Here is an 11,632-nt window from a genome sequence, read left to right on the forward strand (position 1 = left end):
ATTAGAGCCTTAAGCTAAAAATGCATTTTCCTTGGGTATGCTTCTAGGGTGAAAGGATACAGATTATGGTGTTCTAATCCCAAATCCCCAAAATTTATAATCAGTAGAGATGTTACTTTTGATGAATTATCTATGTTATCTTCTAAAGAGGAATCTACTAGTTGTACAAATGATAGTACGCATAAACAAGTGGAGCTTGAGATTGGTAGTTCTGATTCTTTTTAGTCGAACTCTTCTACTCAAAGAATACCAGTAGATGGTCCCAAGTCTACTGACGAATATAATCCAGAGGAAGAGCAATATTCCATAGCCAAGGATAGACTACGGAGAGATATTCGACCACCACAAAGATATGCAAATTTGGTTGCATATGCTTTGTCTGTTGTAGAAGAAACAAGTGAAGTTGGTGAGCCTACGTCCTACTCAGATGCAGTTTCTTTGTGATAATTCCGCTAAGTGGTTGATTGCGATGAATGAAGAAATTAAGTCTCTCTATCAGAATAGAACTTGGGATCTTGTGAAGCCGCCTTTGGGTAAGAAAATTGTTGGATGCAAATGGGTCTTCAAAAGGAAGGAAGGTATTCCAGGGGTTGAGGATGCAAGGTATAAAGCACGATTGGTTGCAAAGGGCTATAGTCAAGTACATGGTGTTGATTTTCATGACGTATTTTCACCTATTGTTAAACATAGCTCTATTCGTGTTTTGCTTGCTTTAGTTGCCATGTATGATTTGGAATTGGAGCAACTTGATGTCAAGATAGCTTTCTTACATGGTGAACTTGAAGAACAAATTTACATGTAACAACCTCATGGATTTAAAGTTGACGGTAAAGAAGACCATGTTTACTTGTTAAAGAAATCCTTATGCGGCGGAGGGCGGGGTCGCTGCCCTCGCCTACAGGCAGCACGCCCGCTGGCGACGCTAACCCTGCAACTGGGCGCCCCCGCGGGCGCCGCCGCCTCCACGGGCGGGCGCCCCTGTAGGCGCCGCCCCTTCCGCGGGCGGTTCTGCTCGCGAGGCAGCGCCTGCAGGCGGTGCTGCCTCGCCGGGCGGCCGTCCATGCAGGGTTTTTGCCCGCAGGAGCAGTGGCCACAGGCGCCGCTACCCTGCGACGCGTCACCACACGAGAGCAGCGGCCGCAGGCGCCGCTGCCCTTGTACGTGGGCGTAGTGCCCGTGCAGGTGGTCGTCGTGCCTACGGCCCTACTTACGGGCGTCGTCGCCTGCACGCACGCGGCCTTGCGGCTGCTGCTGCAGGCTGCCTGCTTGCATGCAGATGGCAGTGCTGTCATCTTTGATGGTAGCGAGGGCAGCAATAGTTGCTGCCCTTTTTTGCTTTTGCGTCAACCATTTTGGCGTCAAAAGCTTCTCCAAAACACAACACACGCAGTTCAAAACCAATCTAATGCATGAACAACCTGGCTCTGATGCCACTGTTGGGAAATCTTGGGGGCGACATCATATGCGCAGCGGAAGAACAAGAAAACAAAATCCCCGATTCTCAAAGAGATGTTCGTCGTCGTGCGAAGATTGGTGCGCAAAATCCGTGAAACTTAAAACTGCGTATCGAGTAGATTGTGTTACCTAGGGAGATCGTATATCCCTGTTTCCTTGCAGATCTTTAGGAGAGGGTGAAGGAGGTCAAGTGTACTCCTCTCTAGCGGTGATCCACACAGCAAGGCTGCGAAGACGCTCCTCAAAACTCCAGGTCTGCTCTGAGGTGGAGAGGGGGAGGAGAATGGGAGAGGCAAGCAAAGGCTCTAGCCTATGAGGCTCTAAATCCCTCCTATTTATAGAGGTCCCCTGTCAAACCCTAATGGATCCTCCCCTAGTGGGTATTGGATCTGCATCCAATAAGACAAGGGCTCCGTCGAATATCTCATATCCGAACCTCTACTCATCGCAATGCCTACCATATGTGTGTGACCCTCTAATCCCAATATCGAGCTGGCCGTGAGTCATACCTATCAGAACTCCTTCTAACTTAGTGAATTATTATCTCTGTAATAATTCACTCGACTCATCGACTACGGACGTACTAAGCCACTACGCCGTAGTCCCCAAACGATAAAGGAGAATCCAATCCATTGGACCTATTTGTCCTCAGTTACCGTGTACCTATAGTCCCTCATCCATCTAATATCCCAAAGACCGTATATCGAGCATGGTGCTGTCAGACCCATATGGTTTCTACTCGAGTCTCACTCTAATCGGATTCTCCCAGAGAACTCTTTCTCTCTCAACCCGAATGACCCTGGCCAGGGATTTGTCTAAGCAAGAACATATGGGATATTCCTCTCATGATGCCGAGAGTGGATGATCCTCTATCGACACTCAATAGCCCTCGTAAGGTCGACTACCACTCCCAATGACCAGCTATACTAGATCTGGGACAGCCAAACCTATAAGTCTGGTATCAAAGAGTGGAGCACTCATACAGGACATCCTTGTTGTCTCAAGTCTAAGGACCAGATACACCACTAGGACTACGGAATCGCTGTTTGACAATAAGGCATCATCAACCATCCAGCATTTCGTAAGCGGATCAATCAGTGAACTCATTCTCCAATGAGCACCTGTACTGTATCCCTAGTGTCCCTACACGAGCAGCTGTGAGACCAGCTGCATCCATCATATGGACGGGTATATAGCACACTAGTCTGTCCGGTTATCATGATATCCCCCTCGAGTAACCTATGATTGGGATTATTTAAGATCTGTGTTTAAAGGTGAATTGATCTCTTTATCGTGATCTCATCACGATCCGATTCCCATTGCACAAATCCAAGGACATCACAATATATATATACATATATGCAATAGTTATAAAGTGATATATGCCAAAATATAATAAGCAAAAAAGATTCTGTATTAAGTCACACGGGCCATCATTCACGTTATTAGCTTACTGGGCACCTATGACTAGCAATCTCCCACTTGACCTAAAGTCAATCACCTATGTGTCTGATCCCATCAGACCCTTGTGACGCTCAAAGACAATCTGAGACAACGGCTTTGTTAGTGGATCTACAATGTTATCTTCGGATGGAACTCTTTCCACTGCTACATCTCCTCGGGTTATGATTTCTCTGATAAGGTGGAACCTCCTCAGAACATGCTTAGATTTCTAATGAGACCTGGGTTCCTTCGCTTGAGCAATCGCCCCGTTGTTGTCGCAATATAAGGAGATTGGCTCCTCGCTACCCGGCACGACTCCCAAATCTGTGATGAACTTCTTCACCTAGACTCCCTCCTTTGCTGCATCTGATGCAGCAATGTACTCCGCCTCTGTGGTCGAGTCAACAGTAGTATCTTACTTGGAACTCTTCCAGCACACTGCTCCTACATTCAAGGTGTACACGTACCCCGAATTCGACTTGCTATCATCGACATCAGACTGAAAACTTGAGTCTGTGCAGCCTTCAATCTTAAGGCTACTACCTCTATATATTAGTAAAAGATCCTTAGTCCTTCTCAAGTACTTAAGGATATACTTGACTGCTTTCTAGTGCTCCAAGCCTAGATCTGCCTCAGACCTGCTCGTGACACTCAGAGCATGTGCTATATCAGGCATAGTACATAGCATGGCATACGTGATAGACCCTATTGTTGAGGCATAAGGTATCATATCCATGTTTGCCCTTTCTTCTGGAGTCTTTGGGGACATACTCGTAGAAAGCGATATCCCATGTCTCATCGGTATGAGACCTCTCTTAGAATTTTTCATGCCAAACCTTTTGACAATGGTTTCTATGTACTTGGACTGGGACAAGCCAAGCATCCTCTTGGATCTATCTCTATAGATCCGAATCCCCAAGATATAGGATGCTTCCCCTAAGTCCTTCATGGAGAAGTGTCTAGATAACCAAGTCTTTACTGTGGATAGCATTCCTACGTCATTCCTGATGATCAGGATGTCATCCACATATAACACCAAAAAGGTGATAGCGCTCCCACTTACCTTCTTGTACACACAAGGCTCATCTTCGTTCTTAACGAAGTCATAAGATGTAATTGCCTCATCAAATCTTATGTTCCAACTTCGGAAAGCTTGCTTTAGTCCATAAATGGATCTAAGCAACCTACACACCTTATCTGGGCAATTCTTGGACACGGATCCCTCAGGTTGTATCATATACACTTCCTCCTCGAGGTTCCTATTGAGGAATGTGGTTTTCACATCCATCTGTCATATCTCATAATCATAGTATGCTGCAATAGCCAATAGAATTCTGATGGATTTTAGCATTGCTACGGGTGAGAAGGTTTCGTCATAGTCAACACCTTGCCTTTGACGATACCCCTTAGCCACTAGTTTTGCTTTATATGTCTCTACCTTTCCATCTACTCCGATCTTTTTCTTAAAGATCCACTTGCAACCGATGGGTACAATACCTTCGGGCGCATCAACTAGGTTTCAAACCTTGTTGTAGTACATAGAATCCATCTCAGAATTCATGGCTTCTTGCCACTTCCCGGAGTCTATACTCATAATAGCCTCCTCGTAGGTCTGAGGATCAATATCCTCAATATCCTCTCCTCTAATATGTCCCACATATCTTTCAGGAGGATGGGATACTCTGTCAGACCTACGTAAAGTTGAAACTTATGTATTAGGTACCTGAACAGACTCGGGCTGTAGAGTGGTGCTTAAGCTTGGTTCTCCAACCTCGCTCAACTCTATCATGCTCCCACTATCTCCGCCAAGAATGTCTTCCTTCTCAAGGAACACTACTCTCTTAGCTACAAAGACATTTTGGTCCTCGAGATGATAGAAATAATATCCATAAGTTTCCTTGGGGTATCCCACAAATTTGCATCGCTCTGTCCTCGATTCTAACTTATCGAGGTTGTATCTTTTAACGTGGGCAGGGCAGTCCCAAATCTTAACAACCTTAAGATCAGGCTTCTTCCCTTTCCATATCTCATATGGTGTAGACACTACCGACTTAGTTGGAACTCTGTTCAGAAAGTAAGCTGCGGTTTCTAGGGCATATCCCTAGAATGAGATGGGTAGGTCAGCGAAACTCATCATGGACCGTACCATGTCTAATAGCATACGATTTCTCTTTTCAGAGACACCATTGAGCTGAGGTGTATAAGGAGGTGTCTATTGGGATAATATCTCATGGTCCTTGAGGAATTGAATAAACTCTGTACTTAAGTACTCACCTTCTCGATCTGATCGAAGAGTTTTGATACTCTTTCCAGTCTGGTTCTCCACCTCATTCTTATACTCTCTGAATTTCTCAAAGGCCTCGGACTTGTACTTCATTAAGTACACATATCCATATCTTGAGAAATCATCAGTAAAGGTAATGAAGTAGGAGTAACCACCAATGGCATGAGTTGATATGGGTCCACATACATCACTATGTATGAGTTCCAACGGCTCAGTGACTCTCTCCCCAGTTCCACTAAATGGAGAGTTGGTTAGTTTTCCACAAAGGCAAGGCTCGCAAGTTGCATATGACACATAGTCGAATAGATCTAGATATTCATCATTTAGCAACTTTTGAATCCTTCCTTCATGGATGTGACCTAACCTACAATGCCATAGGTATACATTGTTCATCTCATCTCGTTTCCTCTTGGACATATTTACATTCATGATATGTAGAGTAGTGTCTAGCATAAATAAACCATTATGCAATGTTCCTTTCGTGATGATCTTATCATCTAATAATATCGAACAACCATTATTTTCAAAAACTAATTTATATCCACTAATTGTCAAACATGAAATGGAGATAATGTTTTTGATAATAGAAGGAACAAAATAACATGCATCTAATGCAATAAAAGCTCCACCAGGCAAATGTAGGGCGACCTCGCCAACAGCTACTATAGCAACTTTTGCTCCATTACCCATCTTGAGGTTCATCTCACCTCTCTCTAGTCTCCTAGGCCTTGCTAGAACCTGCAACGAATTGCATATATGATAAGCACTACCGGTATCCAATACCCATGTGTTATCATAAGAGTCTGACAAATGGAGACTGATCATGAATGTACCTGAAGCTTCACCAAGCCTTTGTTTCGCCTTTTCTGCAAGGTACTCTTTGCAGTTCCTCTTCCAATGCCCATCTTTGCCACAGTGGAAGCACTGGTCTTTGTCCTTTGCTGGGTCTTTCTTAGCAACCTTTGCTTTACCTGGTCTGCCCTTGCCCTTTCCCTTCTTAAGGGACCTTTCTGCTTTCCTTTTCTTTCTGGTCTCACCAGTGTAGAGAACTGGCTTCTCTTTCTTAATAGTACTCTTTGCCTCCCTCAATATATTGAGGAGCTACGGGAGAGTCACCTCAAGCTTGTTCATATTAAAATTCATTATGAACTGTGAAAAGGAATCTGGTAGGGACTGAAGCACAATGTCCATACATAAGTTATCCTCTAGGACCATTCCTAGACCTGTGAGTTTCTCTATCCACTTAATCATCTTTAGGACATGGTTATGAACCGGTGTCCCCTCAGTCATCCTAGCGTGGAAGAGGCTCTTGGATATCTCATATCGCTGAGTCCTTCCCTGTTCCTCAAACAATTTGCGGACATGTAGGAGAATGGATCTGGCATCCATCTTTTCATGTTGTCTCTGTAACTCAGGAGTCATAGTGTTGGGAAATCATAGGGGGGGGCGACATCATATGCGCAGCGGAAGAACAAGAAAACAAAAATCCCCGATTCCCAAAAAGATGTTCATCGTCGTGCGAAGATTGGTGCGCAAAATCCGCAAAAACACAAAACTGCGTATAGAGATTGTGTTACCTAGGGAGATCGTATATCCCTGTTTCCTTGCAGATCCTTAGGAGAGGGTGAAGGAGGTCAAGCGTCCTCCTCTCTAGCGGTGATCCACACAGCAGGGTTGCGACGACGCTCCTCAAAACTCCAGGCCTACTCTGAGGTGGAGAGGGAGAGGAGAATAGGAAGGGCAAGCAAAGACTCTAGCCTATGAGGCTGTGAATCCCTCCTATTTATAGAGATCCCGTGTCAAAACCCTAATGGGTCCTTTCCCTAGTGGGTATTGGATCTGCATCCAATAAGACAAGGGCTCCGTCGGATATCTCATATCCGAACCTCTACTCATCGCAATGCCTACCATATGTGTGTGACCCTCTAGGCCCAATATCGAGCTGGCCGTGAGTCATACCTGTCAGAACTCCTTCTAACTAAGTGAATTATTATCTCTGTAATAATTCACTCGACTCATCAACTACGGAAGTACTAGGCCACTACGCCGTAGTCCCCAGACGATACAGGGGAATCCAATCCATTGGACCTGTCTGTCCTCAGTTACCATGTACCTATAGTCCCTCATCCATCTAATATCCCAGAGACCGTATATCGAGCATGGTGCTGTCAGACCCATACGGTTTCTACTCGAGTCTCGCTCTAATCGGATTCTCCCGGAGAACTCTTTCTCTCTCAACCCGAATGACCCTGGCCAGGGATTTGTCTGAGCAAGAACACATGGGATATTCCTCTCATGATACCGAGAGTGGATGATCCTCTATCGACACTCAATAGCCCTCGTAAGGTCGACTACCACTCCCAATGACCAGCTGTACTAGATCTGGGAACAGCCAAACCTATAAGTCTGGTATCAAAGAGTGGAGCACTCATACAGGACATCCTTGGTGTCTCAAGTCTAAGAACCAGATACACCACTAGGACTACGGAATCGTTGTCTGACAATAAGGCATCATCAACCATCCAGCATTCCGTAAGCGGATCAATCAGTGAACTCATTCTCCAATGAGCACCTGTACTGTATCCCTAGTGTCCCTACACGAGCAGCTATGAGACCAGCTGCATCCATCATATGGACGGGTATACAGCACACCAGTCTATCCGGTTATCACGATGTCCCTCTCGAGTAACCTATGACTGGGATTATTTAGGATATGTGTTTAAAGGTGAATCGATCTCATTATCGTGATCTCATCACGATCCGATTCCCATTGCACAAATCCAAGGACATCACAATATATATGCATTTATGCAATAGTTATGAAGTGATATACGCCAAAATATAATAAGCAAAAAGATTCTGTATCAAGTCACACGTGCCATCACTCACGTGATTGGCTTGCTGGGCACTTATGACTAGCAATCTCCCACTTGACCTAAAGCCAATCACCTATGTGTCTGATCCCCATCAGACCCCTGTGACGCTCAAAGACAATCTGAGACAATGGCTTTGTTAGTGGATCTGCAATGTTATCTTCGGATGGAACTCTTTCCACTGGTACATCTCCTCGGGTTACGATCTCTCTTATAAGCTGGAACCTCCTTAGAACACTTCTGATGAGACCCGGGTTCCCTTATTTGAGTAATCACCCCATAGTTGTCGCAATATAAGTAAGTCGACTTGTCGCTATCTGTATCGACTCCCAAATCTGTGATGAACTTCTTCACCCAGACTCCCTCCTTTGCTGCATCTAATGCAGCAATGTACTCCGCCTCTGTGGTCGAGTCAGCAGTGATATCTTGCTTGGAACTCTTCCAGCACACTGCTCCTCCATTCAAGGTGTACACATACCCTGAATTCGACTTGCTATCATCGACATCAGACTGAAAACTTGAGTCAGTGTATCCTTCAACCTTAAGGCTATTACCTCCATATACTAGTAAAAGATCCTTAGTCCTTCTCAAGTACTTAAGGATACACTTTACTGCTTTCCAGTGCTCCAAGCCTGGATCCGCCTGATACCTGCTCGTGACACTCAGAGCATGCGCTATATCAGGCCTAGTACATAGCATGGCATACATGATAGACCCTATTACTGAGGCATAAGGTATCATATCCATGTTCACCCTTTCTTCTGGAGTCTTTGGGGACATACTCGTAGAAAGCGATATCCCATGTCTCATCGGTATGAGACCTCTTTTGGAATTTTCCATGCCAAACCTTTTGACAATAGTTTCTATGTACCTGGACTGGGACAAGCCAAGCATCCTTTTGGATCTATCTCTATAGATTCTAATCCCCAAGATATAAGATGCTTCTCCTAAGTCCTTCATGGAGAAGTGTCTAGATAACCAAGCCTTTATTGTGGATAGCATTCCTATGTCATTCCCAATGATGAGGATGTCATCCACATATAACACCAAAAAGCTAATAGCGCTCCCACTTACCTTTCTGTATACACAAGGCTCATCTTCGTTCTTAACGAAGTCATAAGATCTGATTGCCTCATCAAATCTTATGTTCCAACTTCGGGAAGCTTGCTTTAGTCCATAAATGGATCTAAGCAACCTACACACCTTATCTGGGCAGTTCTTGGACACGAATCCCTCAGGTTGCATCATATACACCTCCTCCTCTAGGTTCCCGTTGAGGAATGCGGTTTTCACATCCATCTGCCAGATCTCATAATCATAGTGTGCTGCAATAGCCAATAGAATTCTGATGGATTTTAGCATTGCTACGGGTGAGAAAGTTTCGTCGTAGTCAACACCTTGCCTTTGACGATACCCCTTAGCCACTAGCCTTGCTTTATAGGTCTCTACCTTTCCATCTACTCCGATCTTTTTCTTAAAGATCCACTTGCAACCGATGGGTACAATACCTTCGGGTGCATCAACTAGGTTCCAAACCTTATTGGAGTACATAGAATCCATCTCAGAATTCATGGCTTCTTTCCACTTCCCGGAGTCTATACTCATAATAGCCTCCTCGTAGGTCTGAGGATCAATATCCTCTACATCCTCTGCTCTAATATGTCCCACATATCTCTCAGGAGGATGGGATACTCTATCAGACCTGCGTAAAGTTGAAACTTGTGTATTAGATACCTGAACAGACTCGGGCTGTAGAGTGGTGCTTGAGCTTGGTTCTCCAACCTCGCTCAATTCTATCATTCTCCCACTGTCTCCGTCAAGAATGTGTTCCTTCTCAAGGAACATTGCTCTCTTAGCTACAAAGACCTTTTGGTCCTCGAGATGATAGAAATAATACCCACAAGTTTCCTTGGGGTATCCCACAAATTTGCATCGCTCTGTCCTTGATTCTAACTTATCGGGGTTGTGTCTTTTAATGTGGGTAGGGCAGCCTCAAATCTTAACAACCTTAAGATCAGGCTTCTTCCCTTTCCATATCTCATATAGTGTAGACACTACCGACTTAGTTAGAACTCTGTTCAGAAGGTAAGCTGCGGTTTCTAGGTCATATCCCTAGAATAAGATGGGTAGGTCAGCGAAACTCATCATGGACCGTACCATATCTAATAATGTATGATTTCTCCTTTCAGAGACACCATTGAGCTGAGGTGTATAAGGAGGTGTCCATTGGGATAATATCCCATGGTCCTTGAGAAAGTGAGTAAACTCTGTACTTAAGTACTCACCTCCTCGATCTGATCGAAGAGTTTTGATACTCTTTCCAGTCTGGTTCTCCACCTCATTCTTATACTCTCTGAATTTCTCAAAGGCCTCGGACTTGTACTTCATTAAGTACACATATCCATACCTTGAGAAATCATCAGTAAATGTAATGAAGTAGGAGTAACCTCCAATGGCATGAGTTGACATGGGTCCACATACATCACTATGTATGAGTTCCAACAACTCAGTGTCTCTCTCTCCAGTTCCACTAAATGGAGAGTTGGTAAGTTTTCCACGAATGCAAGGCTCACAAGTTGCATATGACACATAGTCGAATGGATCTGGATATCCATCATTTAGCAACTTTTGAATCCTTCTTTCATGGATGTGACCTAGCCTACAATGCCACAGGTATGCACTGTTCAACTCATCTCGTTTCCTTTTGGACACATTTATATTCATGATATGTGGAGTGGTGTCTAACATAAATAAACCATTATGCAATGTTCCTTTCGTGATGATCTTATCATCTAATAATATCGAACAACCATTGTTCTCAAAAACAAATTTATATCCACTAACTGTTAAACATGAAATGGAGATAATGTTTTTGATAATAGAAGGAACAAAATAACATGCATCTAATGCAATAAAAGCTCCACTAGGCAGATGTAAGGCGACCTCGCCAACAGCTAATACAGCAACTTTTGCTCCATTACCCATCTTGAGGTCCATCTCGCCTCTCTCTAGTCTCCTAGGCCTTGCCAGAACCTGCAACGAATTGCATATATGATAAGCACTACCGGTATCTAATACCCATGTGTTATCATAAGAGTCTGACAAATGGAGACTGATCATGAATGTACCTGAAGCTTCATCAAGCTTTTGTTTCGCCCTTTCTGCAAGGTACTCTTTGCAGTTTCTCTTCCAGTGCCCATCTTTACCACAGTGGAAGCACTGGCCTTTGTCCTTTGTTGGGTCTTTCTTAGCAACCTTTGCTTTACCTTGTTTGCCCTTGCCCTTTCCCTTCTTAAGGGACCTTTCTGCTTTCCTTTTCTTTCTGGTCTCACCAGTGTAGAGAACTGGCTTCTCTTTCTTAATAGTACTCTCTGCCTCCCTCAACATATTGAGGAGCTCTGGGAGAGTCACCTCAAGCTTGTTCATATTAAAATTCATTATGAACTGTGAAAAGGAATCTGGTAGGGACTGAAGCACAATGTCCACACACAAGTTATCCTCTAGGACCATTCCTAGACCTGTGAGTTTCTCTATCCACTCAATCATCTTTAGGACATGGTTCTGAACCGGTGTCCCC

This window comes from Musa acuminata, chromosome BXJ3-1 (assembly GCF_036884655.1).
Source record: "Musa acuminata AAA Group cultivar baxijiao chromosome BXJ3-1, Cavendish_Baxijiao_AAA, whole genome shotgun sequence".
Taxonomy (NCBI): Eukaryota; Viridiplantae; Streptophyta; class Magnoliopsida; order Zingiberales; family Musaceae; genus Musa; species Musa acuminata.